This window comes from Centrocercus urophasianus, unplaced genomic scaffold (assembly GCF_019232065.1).
Source record: "Centrocercus urophasianus isolate 14NV4802_14NV808 unplaced genomic scaffold, USGS_Curo_1.0 seq_10, whole genome shotgun sequence".
Classification (NCBI taxonomy): Eukaryota; Metazoa; Chordata; class Aves; order Galliformes; family Phasianidae; genus Centrocercus; species Centrocercus urophasianus.
In genome coordinates this window covers 73,486,229-73,499,956 of record NW_024884142.1, presented here as the reverse complement: position 1 = coordinate 73,499,956, position 13,728 = coordinate 73,486,229, and the positions used below count along the sequence as shown (strand labels likewise).

General features: G+C 44.6%; 1 long non-coding RNA gene across 1 annotated transcript; it reads right to left on the bottom strand.

Moving 5' to 3' along the window:
• Positions 1 to 212: 212 nt before the first annotated feature.
• Positions 213 to 971, bottom strand: LOC122166226. The gene is made up of 3 exons (XR_006170735.1): positions 898 to 971; positions 548 to 675; positions 213 to 344 (listed from the first exon to the last, which is right to left on the bottom strand). It is a non-coding gene; the product is annotated as an uncharacterized LOC122166226 (long non-coding RNA).
• Between the last annotated feature and the right edge of the window lie 12,757 nt (positions 972 to 13,728).

Here is a 13,728-nt window from a genome sequence, read left to right as displayed (position 1 = left end):
CCTGTCTCTCTTGTTTGAATCTTGTATGAGCTTCTCTGGGCTAGAATACAGTTGCACAACTTCCACACCTGTATGGAGAAGTTGTGGAGCATGGTGTTAATCACAGAATCACCAAGGTTGGAAAAGAACTACAAGATCATCCAGTCCAACCATCTACCTATCACCAATAGTTCTCACTGTTATTATTTTTTTTTTTTTCAGAAGTAAAGAAACAGACACATATGTAAAAGTGATGGGTGTCTTTTTAATGCTCTGATGTTCTTCTACACCAGGAGGAATGCAAAGGGAATTGGCAGCCCCCTGGGGACTGCACAGCAATGGACGTTGTTTCACCAACTTGGTCTCTGCAAGGACACAAAATGAGTGTGATAGGATCAACACTGCCTCTAACTTGTGTTTTGTCTGCAAGACAAAACCCCTCAGGAACTGCAAAGAAAGATCTGGGAACTTCAAATGAAGAGGGTGATACAGGGTGACAGATGAGGAGGAGAGGAAAGTCCACCATAAGGCAGACCTGATTCACACAAGAATTGTGCACATTCCCTACCTGTCTCCAGCCAAAGGAATGTGAGATTACAAGGGCTGCCGGGCTCACCCAGTCTGGTCCCCGATTCTCGCAGGTACTACATTTCAGAAATTGATTGAATTCCATCTTCAAAGCGGGTGGGTATTTGCCTGGAGAGGAAAGTTGTTTCAGATCCAGATTTCTGAATGCAGCCCCTCCAGGGATATGGCATGTTTAGCCTTCAGATGCAGCAGGAACTCATGAGCTCTCTTCTAATATCTCTCCCAATTCACTGCCCTTGCCCTTGCGTGTAGTGCCTCCATGCCTTTTAAGAAGGGAAAGGTAACGTGTATACTTTAGTAGCTGCTCATTTTTTGTTTGTTTTTTATTACCTGCTTGCCTTAAAATGATCCCAGCCTATTCGGCAATTACAGTGCTCCTTCACAGAGCAGCCTTAAAGTTACCACATAAATCACAGCTCTCCTCACTCTATACACACAGACAGGGAGTCATAAAGAAGCTATAAAAAGAAATCTGGCACTTCTTCAAGTTATCATCTAAGTGTAACATGGTTGTTCTTTAGACAGGAAAGAACCTGACCTCATGCCTACATTCACCTGGAAGAAGAGAGGGGAGATGTACTTTTTAAGGTGGCAAATTTCTGCAAAATCAAAAGTGAATGGCACAGAGATGTCTGTTGGCCCAGTTGCCAGGTCCAGGTTTCACCCTGTCTCACCCCAGCACAGAAAAGAAAAACATGTCCCTTCTCTCTGTGGTACTGGGCAAAGGAAAGAGTTCAGAGCAGCAGGGCACTGATTTACAGCCCGGCTATGCTCACTTCGAGGACATGATCAAAGGACCCCACGATCCCCAACCGGAGCAATGGGAAGAAACGGCCGACTGGCTATCTGCTTGGCATGTTCAGCTCTAGCATGAGGCCGAGGCAAGTGCTTTGTTTTCACGGACTGGAGCTTCTCAGAGTGGCAGTTGAGGGGAAGTGACTAAAAACTAATTCTCAATTAAGTTGGAGAACCAGTAGGTGGGAAGTTCCACTCAGGCCAAAGGCCCAAAATCTTGTCTAGAGGTGACCTTGTGTTGGAGAAAGAAAAGAGCGTCAGATGTCCCCAAAGCTCCTGCTGTGCCCTAAAAGAGGTCATGACTCTGAAAGCCTGTGCTCGTCTCCCAGCGAGGGCTGATGCACCTCTTTGGAGATCCTCTTATCAAAATGAATGCAGATCTCCCACCAGATGCACAAAACACAACAGAACAGGATGCAGACCACAAACGCTCTGTGCTGTGGCTCAGCACCAGGCCACAGCCCTACTGTCATTACGTGATCAACACGTAACCCTGTGAGGCCACAAGTCACAAGCGAAGGCGGAGCTCAGAGCAATGGCTGTGGCCTCCTTCTTCTGGTCTCAGTATGGAGGCTGGGAACAACATCAGAGACATCTCCAGAGCACGGCTCTGCAGGGCAGGCAGCTCAGCATCCTGAAGGAAAGGCACAAGGCGTGTCATGTGCTGTGCATGAGGCGGAAGTGTTTATTTAGGACTTGAGGATAGGACCCACACCAAACTGCCAATGTACGTGGCATAGCAATGCACAAGGCTCCTCACAGGCATCGTTGCTGGCTGGCTCACCAAAACCTAGCTCACCACTCAGTGCTTTGTTGCAAAAGGAAGAGTTTTTTACCTCCCCAATAGACAGACAGGAAAACTAGTTAAGGTGACTAAGGTGACCCTGGTGAGATCCTTCCCAGCAACCACAGCATCTACTATACTTTAACACAGTGTTGCATGTGTCAGATTGTTCCATCTTTAGGACCATCTTGAGGGGAAAACCAAAGGAGTGCCTTTGTGGAAAAGACTTGTAGTTTGCAGCTGAAGTAGCGGCTCCGCCAGTTGCTGCCTACACAAGGCAGGCACAGCCACAGGAATATGTGGGCTACGTAAAAATACCGGGTCCCTCCCTTCGGGTGGCTGCCAAGAAAGCTTGATTAATGCATAAATAAGTGATTGACCTTCCCTGGTGAGCCTGGGCAGGGAGTGGTTAGCGGGAAAAGGAACTGTGATTTTGGGACATAAGTGGAGGCAATGGGACATACAGGAATAAAGGACTTGGAGCAGGGAAACCATTGTACTCACTCTTGGAAAAGAGCAGTGGTTGAGGAGGAATGACCCAAGGGGAGGAGGAAGGTAGGGATAGAAGGGGATGGAAGAAAAGCCCAAATTAGTTGTTCCACTGGAGTGAGTCTGCCTAGAGCTGGGGGATGTTAGCACCCCACTGCACACAGAGGAATCTTCCTGTGTCAGCAAAAAATTGTATCCAGTCCAAAGAGACTCTTGGGCAGGCCAGTCCCTGTGGACTGTTGGGGCATATGAGAGATGACAGTGGTTCTTCTGAACAGGGATAACTTTTACTTACAGGCCAGTCCTGCAACCCCCAGCTGTGATTCCTTAGGCTCAAAATCAGGAAAATGCAGCAAATCGGGCAATTCTACCTTCAGCGGTTTTACCCCTTAGGCTCCTACAGCCACTTCCTGATCTCAGCCTCTTAGTTCTAGTCCTTCACATTTATACCACACCACCTCCCAAGGCAGCTCACTTCAAACCTAAACAGGATCTTGCTTTGTCAGACCAGCTCTAGCCCCAGGAGTCACAACCTGAGGTCTGAGCCACCTGCACAACCACTAACGTCACTACCAGCTTAACGGATGTGGTAGAAACGCTACACCCATGAGTGGTCTTGACCCCTTGTGTAATGTTGCCATTTCCAGCTTTATTCAGCATGTTTCCTGCATAAACGGCTGGATTTTCCTCTTCTGACCCTCCATAAATATTGTTTCAAGAGTTCCTTTGAAAACATACAAACAATCACCTGTTTATGACTTTCACGCAATATTTTTACTGCCTTGTAATATGCGTACATATCTTCACGTCCTTGTTCAAATTAACATTTGCCTCAAGTGGTTCCCAGTTCTGTGTTGCTTTGTTTACCTCTTAAGCAACAGGTTATTGCCTTTCATTCACAGACCTGAATTTCTTGTGTCCTATATAATTTAATGGGATTTTACATGCAGTAATGAATGAGGGATTCTCACTGGAGGCCCGTGACTGCTTCACACAGATTTCAAGGATCCTGTCAAAAAGTTCAGCTTGCCAAGGTTTTTGGGTGCCTGGCAGCTTTTATTTCTTCTTAGCAGCATGATTTGATCCCAGGAAAAGTCATGTTTTCTCCTTATTACCTCTTGTTTATTTGTATTCTTTTATCTGCAATAGCTATAAGACAAACACTGGAAACTGCGAAGGGCCGGGGTGAGGCAGCAGAAGCAGTCACCTCATCTGTATTTCAGAATTTAGTGCAACCATAAAAACATTCCTGATAATATACTGGAAGTAAAAACTGCAATTACCGCGCCATCATCTCAAAGGCACCGAGAAATCACCAAAAAATGACAACAAAGGAGAGTCTCAGACGCCTCTAAATTTTGACGACATACAGCTACTGCTATCTTTTCTGTACATACTAGCTGGCAGCCTGTCTTGAGCAACCTCTCTGAAGCAAGTTGCAGACAAGTGTAGGAGCTACGGGCTGTTTTTCCTCTGCTCCTGTCTTCTGCTTGAAGAACTTTGCTCTCTCAGCAAATCCTGACGAAGTATATGGCACTTGAGCGAACAGCTTAACTGTAAACACAGAGCAGGACCAAAGGTGAGATAAACAGGAGGCTGTGAAAAGCAAGCAGCATAACCCAGCAGCTCTCAGTGATCCCAGAACAAGGGGCAGAGTTGGTGCCCAAGGGCTGGACGGAGGCTGATGTTTGCTTGCCCCTGAGATCACAGGACACTGTTCTGAAGGCGCTTTCAGCAGAGATCCATAGCTTTTCATTCTAAAAGATTATTTGATTGAAACGTGTTGGTTCTAATAACGAAATACTAATGTCAACAGAAATTTTCCCTGGCAAAAAGTTCTCATGAATTTATACGTGTCAAAATCTTATCCCAATTTTTATTATCATGGAATCATTTAAGTTGGAAGGGATTCCTCAAGGCCATCTGGTCCAAATCCCCTGCAGCGAACAGGGGCAGCTACAGCTCCATCGGGTGCTCAGAGCCCATCCAGCCTGATCCTGAGTGTCTCCAGGGATCGGGCATCCACTGCATCTCTGGGCAACCTGTGCCTGTGCCTCGTAGCCCTTGTTGTAAAAATCTTTCTTATATCCAATCTAAATCTCCCCTCTTATAGTTTGAAACCATTTTCCCATTGTACTTCCCTTTTGCTTTCAGCATGCGTGTAAGAGACTTGAAATACTGGAGTTTTATTTCCTTTCCTAAATCATGATGGACAGTTGTTATTTAATACTAATTAAAACACCTTATCTTTTTCACAGATCAAAGTGCCTACTGTTTATTTTATAATGAACCAGTTTGACACATTTTGTGTTTGACGTTTTATCAGGCTGTTTCGTTACAAAACAAACAAAAGCCACTTTGATCTGTAAAAAAAGATCAGATTTTTTAATTAGCACTATATAGCAGCTGCCTCTAATTGTGTTTAAAAATAAAAGAACGGAACGTTTCAAATCTCTTGCCATATTAGGCATGACACTTTGTTCTAAAACAGACAGTAATTATGATAAAACACAAAAAGGGCATGAATTTGTATTGCGAGCTGATGGCTGGAAATTCTCATATTCTGTAAGTAAGCTACAAACTGCAAAATCAAAAGATCTCCAACTGGAAATCATTTGAAAATCCACTTTGCATGAAAATTCCAAAAATAATTGAATTGACTTTCAGGATTTCTCTTCCCATGGAAAAGTTGAGGGTATGACAGCAGGTGAAGGCCAAGCAGATCTTGCATCATCGGCACAGTTTCTCAGGATGTTAGGACAATCCCAACCTTGGTGTTCCCATGATTCCTCATCGCTTCTAGACATTGAAGTAGCCACATCTGTTAGGTTCATACCTCCTACTCTGTATGAACATTGCTTAGAGCAGTAGAATCCCTTTCTTGGCTGGCACCTAACCACACTGCAGAGGAATAGCTATAATGCATCTTTTGGCAAAGAGACAACACTCCTTCCCTCTGGGTTCAAATTTCAATGCAGCCGAAGCATTCCTCAAATTCCAAGTTGGTTGTGGACTTCACACACCCGATCCTTTGCTTCTTCTCACCTTCTCTGTGCCAAAGTTTGGGCCAAATCTGGACTTTCAGTCCTCCTTTCCAAACCGAGACATGGGCTGCCTGAGGGAACTGCCTCATTCTCTCTGACTGTGTCTTCTCACAACAGCAGTGATTCACCTGAAAATCTCTGTCTCGAGAGAAATACTGATGTCTGCAGCAGATGGGCGTCTTCTCTGCTGCTGACTCGTACCCCAGGAGCTTGCTGCTGCGTGGAGTCAGATGAATGCCAGCCTTCACATCTTCCAAGGCCGGAGGCATGTCGCAGTTCTGCCAGCTCACCAGTGAAATGCCAGCATACCACATACAGCCCCCTCTGTTGAGACAGCCCAGGGTAGTGGTCTGTCCCATTGGTGTTTCGCTGCTGCAAGGATCCGTAGCAGGAAAGCTGAAGGACATGCTTCAGATAAAAAGTTGTTCACGGAGAGAGAGGAGATGGATAGGAAGAATAACTGTGTCTCTCACAGCAGCTCTTCTCTGCTGGTAGCCAGCCTTGCATGCTACATGGGAGGTGGAAAAGTCCTTGTGGTGGACAGTTATGCAATAGGCTTCCTCGTCTAGCTCACAGCAATTATTGTCATGAAAGCTGAAGATTTATGCCCCTTGAAGGTTTTTATCCCATCTGGTGTAGTGGTGCATGATATTTTTATTACTCCTGTATGGAAAATATGAGGGTAACGTCTTCCAAAGCTCTTGGTCTCAGTAATATTTTCAAACAATGAATTCCACAGGATAGATATTGTGTAAAACAGTGTGCATCTTTATTAGTATTCCAGGTGCAGTATTGTAAGTCACGAGGTTTTTCTTTCACATTCTGGTATTTTAATAAAGAATAAATGGCAGGGTCTCATGTGCCTTCTCCTTGCTATTATTCTTTTCATTGCCAAATCAAGTCCCTCTTACTAAATTAATGCTCCCAATCTTTTCTTTGTGAAATCTTTCTAGGTCTTCTAATAATTTGCATCATCTATCTTTAGGAGTCTGTTACTGAATAGAAAAGTGACAAAATCTGAGCACATCATTTCAAATATAGGCATATACCTGATTTATAGAAAGGTATTATAATATAATCTTTTCAGTACTAGCTAGCTATTGTGTTCACTTCTGTTCAAGTAGTCTGAAAAAAACCTTGATGTTTTCCTAAGTAAAAAATAATTAATTTAGGGTCTGTTGTGTTACGTAAGTAGTTTAAATTGGTCTTTCATGTTGCATTGCCCTGTTCCTACCCGTGCCAAAATCAAACTGCCAGCTGCCTATTCTGGTGTTTCTCACACTCTCTGCTTTTTGAGCCCTTTAAACAACATACCTAGCCCTGGAGCCTGGAGTCAATGTTGAGTCTTGCAAAGCCAATACCCAGGGCTCTGCACTCATTGCAGCAACAAGAAGGAGCAGAGTCTGGAATACAGTTGGTAAAGACCTATAGCTCACCTAGATACATCTGTTAGTACTAATTCTTGCTGCCGTTAGACGGGCTTCGAGTTGTTTACATAGACTCGGCCAAAATCCCCAGTACCTATAAGCCAGAATAGCTGTAATTAATTCAGTGAAACGGACAATTAACACTAGATAATTGTCTATCTTGTAATACATTCTTGAATTAAGCTAGATTACCACCTTTTCATAAATACCTGACTGGCAGTTTACCCTCCAGAATCCCTGCAGATCTTTCCTCCTGGAGTTCAGCACACTCCACGTTCTTGCCGTCTTGGTGGGCACAAGATAACATCTGAGTGTTAGACCCGTAAATAAAAGAAGCACACGTGAGTGGTTTTTTTTTCACTACAGAGACCCATTAGCAAGTCAAAGCAACGGCTTGGAATGGTGGAGCCACAAACCTAAAGAATTTGTGGTCTTTGTAAGAAATGCGGATAGTTGAGGATTTGACTTATTTCTAAATATTAAAGCAGCTGTTCCTTTAAGGCATAGTGCTCTGCTCAGCCTATTGCATTGCCTGAAATAGTTTATTTATGGATGGCCTGAGGCAACTACACAAACCTTCTTGTAAGAAGTTCTTGCTCCATATGTTAAATCATTGTTCCTCTAAACCACCTTTCACCAGCAGATTTCTGGGCACTTTGCAAACAGCGACTTAGGCTTCAGGGAAATCCCCTGTAAGGCAACTAATTGGTGTTGCTGTACTCAGAGACTCTGTAAGTTGCTTTAGGTCAATGGGAAAGGCAGGAATTAAACTCAGAACACCACCAAGCCACAGACTACAGCTGGTCACTTGCCACACCTGCAGCTAGAAGTCAAAACTCAAGTCCCAGTACCAGCTGCAAACACTAATCTGCATTCATTATAATACCTACATCTCTCTTGCCCCTAGTCCATCCTATTAACCTTGCACTCTTTGTAGAAAGTCAGCAACAAATACTCTGCCATTTGCTTTAAAAAGATATAAAACCATGTTTCCCCTTGTTCTGTGGTGAAAAATAGCGTGCTTTGTTTTGCTTTGGAAGCTTCCAGTGGAAACTCATGAGAAGAAGAAACCTAAGTTCCAGGCTCAGCTAGTCTGCTTGAGCAAAATTTGGATAAATTAGTTGTGGTTTAGTTCAAATCTCAGCTGTGTTTCTAATGACGATGTTTCAAATCAGTTGCTTGTTTAAAAAATGGTGATTTTCATTCTGAATGACTTTGACTGTCTTTTGCTTTCCTGTTCTCTTCATCACATCAACATTCTTCTCTTGTCCATTATATGTTATCCCTCATGTCCTGACTTTCCCCAGGTTCAATATCTCTTCATCCTACCTCTTTTTTTTTCCCCTGCTTTCTTTCTTCTTTTTTAGTTCAGTCTGAAGTCAATGCAGATTTTCTTGCCTGAATTCAGAGCATCTGAATATTTTGTCCTTTTTTTTGTCCTTGTTCTATTTACTGCATCTTTACTTCCATCACCACTCTTGTGCAAATATCCAGCTGACATTAGCTTCATGTGTTCTCTGAGTCTAGGTGTACTTTGCACTTCACCTGTCTAAATCCACATCCTGGCCACGTTTGTGTTTCCTGGTGGGGAAAGCCTGAATATATTCAGTTCTCCCTCATTGTTCTCCATGCTTTAGTTTTCACAAGAATGAAACAAAGTTCCCTGGTCAGGAAGACACATCTCAGCCATATCTGGTCTCTGGACAAGATGAATATCGTGCGGGCAAGGAGAACATCATGCTGTATAGCTGTATCATACCGCTCATCCATCCTAACTGTACGCAAGTGTTTTCTGACTGTACTTGGACAGTGCTGCATAAGCTAACATGCACCTATTCAAGTATCTATACTATATCTTCTCACAATAACAACAGACATGACACGTAAGAAGTGCTCATCACCTCTTAAGATCTGACTTAAGGTCAGAGAGCTGCTAAGCCAAGCAATGACAGAGAAAAGAAGAGGCCCCCACAGCCAAAAATAGGTATAAAGATGGAGCCTATAATCACACAGCAGGTTGGCATTAGCTTAGGTACAGAACCAGGTCTCCTGGTTGCCCTCCACTGGTGCCCTCACTACAGACTATACGACATTTCTCTCCTCATCCCTCTCTCCATCTCCCCCAAGCCACTCCTCTCCTTTTATTTTAAGAGCTGACTCTGCCATTTCCCATCTATAAGGTGACATATGAAAACTTTCTTAGAAAACAGTCATAAAAAGAAGAAGAAAATGAAAAAGAAAGACCCAATGGAGAGCAGAAAATTACAGTGTCTGGGCCGTATTTACAATAATTATAATTATTATAAAGCACAATAGGGTGTAGAAACCCATAATTCTCCTGGTGCTTTCTGATTTTTAGATCTATGTTTAGAAAGAACACGCCAGAGAAACAGTCAGAAAAGGAATGTCATGAAGTCACTTTCCTCTCTGTGTTGTAAAAGCACTGGGGGGAATATTTGTGCCTGCAGGAACATGGGGACAAGGAGCTTCAGAAATGAATCCATCACTGCCTATCCCAGTGTGACGTACAACTTTCTAAACTGAAAATGAAGCTCCCTCCTGACGACGCTTCACAGGAAGTGGCCCTCCTTTCCCTACACCTATCCATGTGTCACTTTCTAGAACCAAAGTGTTCTCCCACTTCTGACGCTTTGGTGACTCCCACCCAAATGTCAGATCTCCACACCAACAGCCACAGCCCCCATCCCACAACACAACCTCAGAGTTAACCCATTCCTTACTTCATCATATCGTGATGGTATCAGGAGGCCTTCCAGGAGTGCCCAAAGCAGTCTGACTAACATCTGCCCTCTGAGATTCGTTCTTTCCTCATTCCTCTTAAACATATACTGCAGGTGGTTTATTTAGCTCACCAGGTATGGCAGCCAGAGAAAGCAGCTTGACATGCCCTCACAAATAAGACAGAAGTTGGGAAGGTTGCAACGGACCTTCCCTCCTACAGATGCTTATCTGATAGCTCTCCATCAGATAGCTCTCGTCCCTGCTCAGAAAATCTTTCTTCAAGTAACAGCAAATTTCGTTGCTCGTATGCAGCAGACTTCCATTTTTAAATCCCATGCAACCTCTTCAAAGAACACTGTTGAGATCTGCAATTTTAATCACAGGCCTTTCAGAAGGATAACAGCCCTTATTCCTTCCTAATCCTGCATGGCCCTCCACCTTAGAGCCAAACCTGATCATTCTGATCTCCTAGTCAGAGTGGTGAGACTCACATCTCCTAAACAAAAGAGAATGATCTCTGCACAGTTCAATATGTCTACAGTGGTCTGTGTTGTCAGAGATTGTGTGCTTCAGCAGAATTAGGTTCACCTCCACAAATCTCGCTGCTTCATTCCTCTCAGCTCTGGACTCTCTTTCTGTGCCCCAACTACTGAGCACTCTCTGTTTTCTAAGCACCGCTGTTCCTATTGCTACGATGCAAACCAACACCTCCAGCAGAGCCACTCCAGTCATAAAAATGGTGTTTGAAGTGCTAAGGGAATGTATATCTTTTTGATCTACCCAGTGAGCTCAGGACGCCTGGGGCTGTTGGACTGGGAGCAGCCAGGGACCTGTTCATCGCATAGATGACCTTATAGAGGTCCCTTCCAACTCAAGCAATTCCATAATTCCATGACTCAAACATAGCTACTGTTGTGCCAACAGACTGAGGGGACAACAAACCAACAAAGTGGAAGATGAGTTAGAGCTCTGGAAAGAGCTTTCTTTGTGCAAACAGGTCTTTAATTGCTTTTATCACCATTTCGTGTATTAATAATAGAGCATGAATGTGGAAAAAAAAAACACAAACAAACCCACAAAACATAAGTTCTGACTGGGAAGTATGTCAGAATAACAGAGCAATGTTTAGTGACATCTGAGAGAGCAGGTAGGAAATTACAGGGACCATCCATGAAGGAACAGTCTGTGGTTTGGTCAGGAGTGAATACACCTTCCCTCAAGCATCAGTTATGTTTGGGGTTAGATAGGAGGTTCAGTTTTGTGCATAGCAAATGTATCTACATAAAAGCATACATACGTATGTTCGTGTTGTAATTTAAATGCTACGTAGTTTTGCCCAGACAAGGGGGGAGATGGACTGCACATGAACATTCATAACCAGAAGAGAATAATCCTTGCACTGTTTGCATTTATCTAGAAGAAAAAGTATATATATATATGTATCCCCAAAACTCCAGTATGAGCCAAGCTCAGGAGGCTTTTTATCTACAGTGTAAAAAGCTGAGGTATTTCTCAACCAAAAGCAGGATGCCTTACCTTGCATCCCTTTACTCACAGACCCAGCAGAGAATGGAGAGTCACCAAGACACAGGTAGGAAGGAAGGAATCACAGGGATTCTTCTCAACTCCCATTATTTCAAGTGGCAAGTGGAGAGCTCTGCATAATGCCTTCAACAATCAAGATGAGCACACTCTCTGACAGGTAGAAAGATTGCCAAACCAAAGAGATATTCCCCAAGGAGCGCTGAGAGTCATACAGTGGCTTGAGTTGGAAGGGACCTCAAGGATCATAAAGCTCCAACCTCCTGCCACAGGCAGGGCCACCAACCTCCCCATTCAATACCAGACCAGGCTGCCCAGGGCCCCATCCGACCTGGCCTTGAACACCTCCAGGGAAGGGGCATCCACAGCCTCTCTGTGCAGCCTGTTCCAGCACCTCACCATTCTCATAGTAAAGAACTTCCCCTGACATCCAACGTAAATCTTCCCTCCTTCAACTTAAAACCATTTCCCCTTGTCCTGCTGTTATCTACCCTTCCAAAGAGCTGACTCCTCTCCTGTTTGTAGGCTCTCTTTAGGTACTGAAAGGCTGCAAAGAGGTCACCCCGCAGCCTTCTCTTCTCCAGGCTGAACAAGTCCAGCTCCCTCAGCCTGTCTTCGTAGGGGAGGTACTTCAGCCCTCTGATCATCTTTGTGGTCCTCTGCACCCTAACAGCTCCCAGAATCACATCTAGCCAGGTGTTCTTGCTCTATCATAAGACCAACCACCGTCCCACCTCAAATTAAACAGCCTGAAGTGGGAAGAAAGGGTGATCAGATAGACACACATACAGGTATCTCAGATATGCACCTGCCACTCAGCCAGCGCCAGGGAGACGCCAGAGAAGGAAATGTTTTCTTTCTCTGACATTTTTAGCGTGGATAACAGAGTTCAAGCAGAGCAGAGGAGCCCAGCAATAAAGGCTTCTGTTGCCTTGAGCTAAGCTTCTTAATTGCATGGGGCTGCCTCTTCTGAGCGGGGAGAAAGGTGAAACACCTCACTGCTTGCCACAGCTGGTTATCCTCAAGGAACAAATCCTGTGAGCGAAGCTCCAACTGATCCCCAACATCAGAAGTAGATGAATAGAATGAAAAGAGTCCTGCTAATGTAATTCTGTTGTCAATAAGGTGTGAGCATGCATGAAATGAAATGGTCCGCATACCAGGCTGGACCTGGAGCTCCGAAGCTGGTCCTCCCAGTTCTGTGGAAGCACACCATTCCTAATTCACCTCCTCTCCCATTCAAACTTTATGGTTCTAGGCAAACAGCTCCCAAGTGGTTCTTGGTATCTGGAGGAAACTCAGTCTGCTGAAACAGCTGAAATAAGGATATTTCTTCCACTCTGTCTCACAGTTCAGGGACATTTTCTTTCACCCTTGTCCTTCCCGTTCTCTACAAGACCTTGGCTTGCTGTTTAAAGAACTTGTAATCACCATAAGATATAAAATGTTCTGCTAGGATGTATAACTGAAGATCTTGATGTACCCCAAATAATAATGGGCATCAGAACAAAGCAGGTCAGCAAGGAGGGGCCAAGCCTGGCCCAGTCTGCTTGTCAGTCCTGTCACTCAGAACCTTCACCTCTGTAGAAAAGTTGGGCAATATGGTGTAGTTTCTTGGATAGTACGAAAACAAGACATGACTGAGGGCTCTCACAAAAATATGGGGATATGTCCCATAGTCTATGGAGAAACGCAGGCCGTATATCTGGTTTAATTTTACTTCAGAGCCATAATCAAGGTAATGCAGATATCACGGGGGTAGTTGGAGTCCAGTCCTGCCCCTTTGCTCCATGACAAATTCTGGGCACAGAGTACAGTAGAACTAGTTCCCTGTACAGAGCCTGGCATCTGGTTATCTCTCTGGTGACTGACCCAGCATCAGGCATCTCAGCCTCAGAGAGGTTTCCCCGGGCTTGTGATCAGTGCTGCGGTCTCTCTTGGCAAAGTGAACTGCTCACAGGTACATGGGAACAGCACACAGGATTATTCTTGTGTTTATTACCAGTGTCGGCCTCACCGTATCCCTGTCCCTGGCTCCACAGCTACATCTCTCTAATTTACCCAGCCGCAAACAGTGTTCCAAACCTGCATCTCCATTCAGGTTGATGTTGGCCAAGCTCTGCTCATCTCCAGGCCCTCTCAGCCACATCTCCAGCCAGGACAGGCTTTTCTCCAAGGAAACTGCCCTCCTGCATCCCACACAGGAGGGGGAACAGTGGGCTGGATGTGTGAGAATGGGCTTTGGGATGCATCCATCACCATGCTGCACGGGATCCCTGCCATGGAGGTGATGTGGGCCTGCAGCACAAGCACTACAAGGCCTGGCTTCACATCCCAC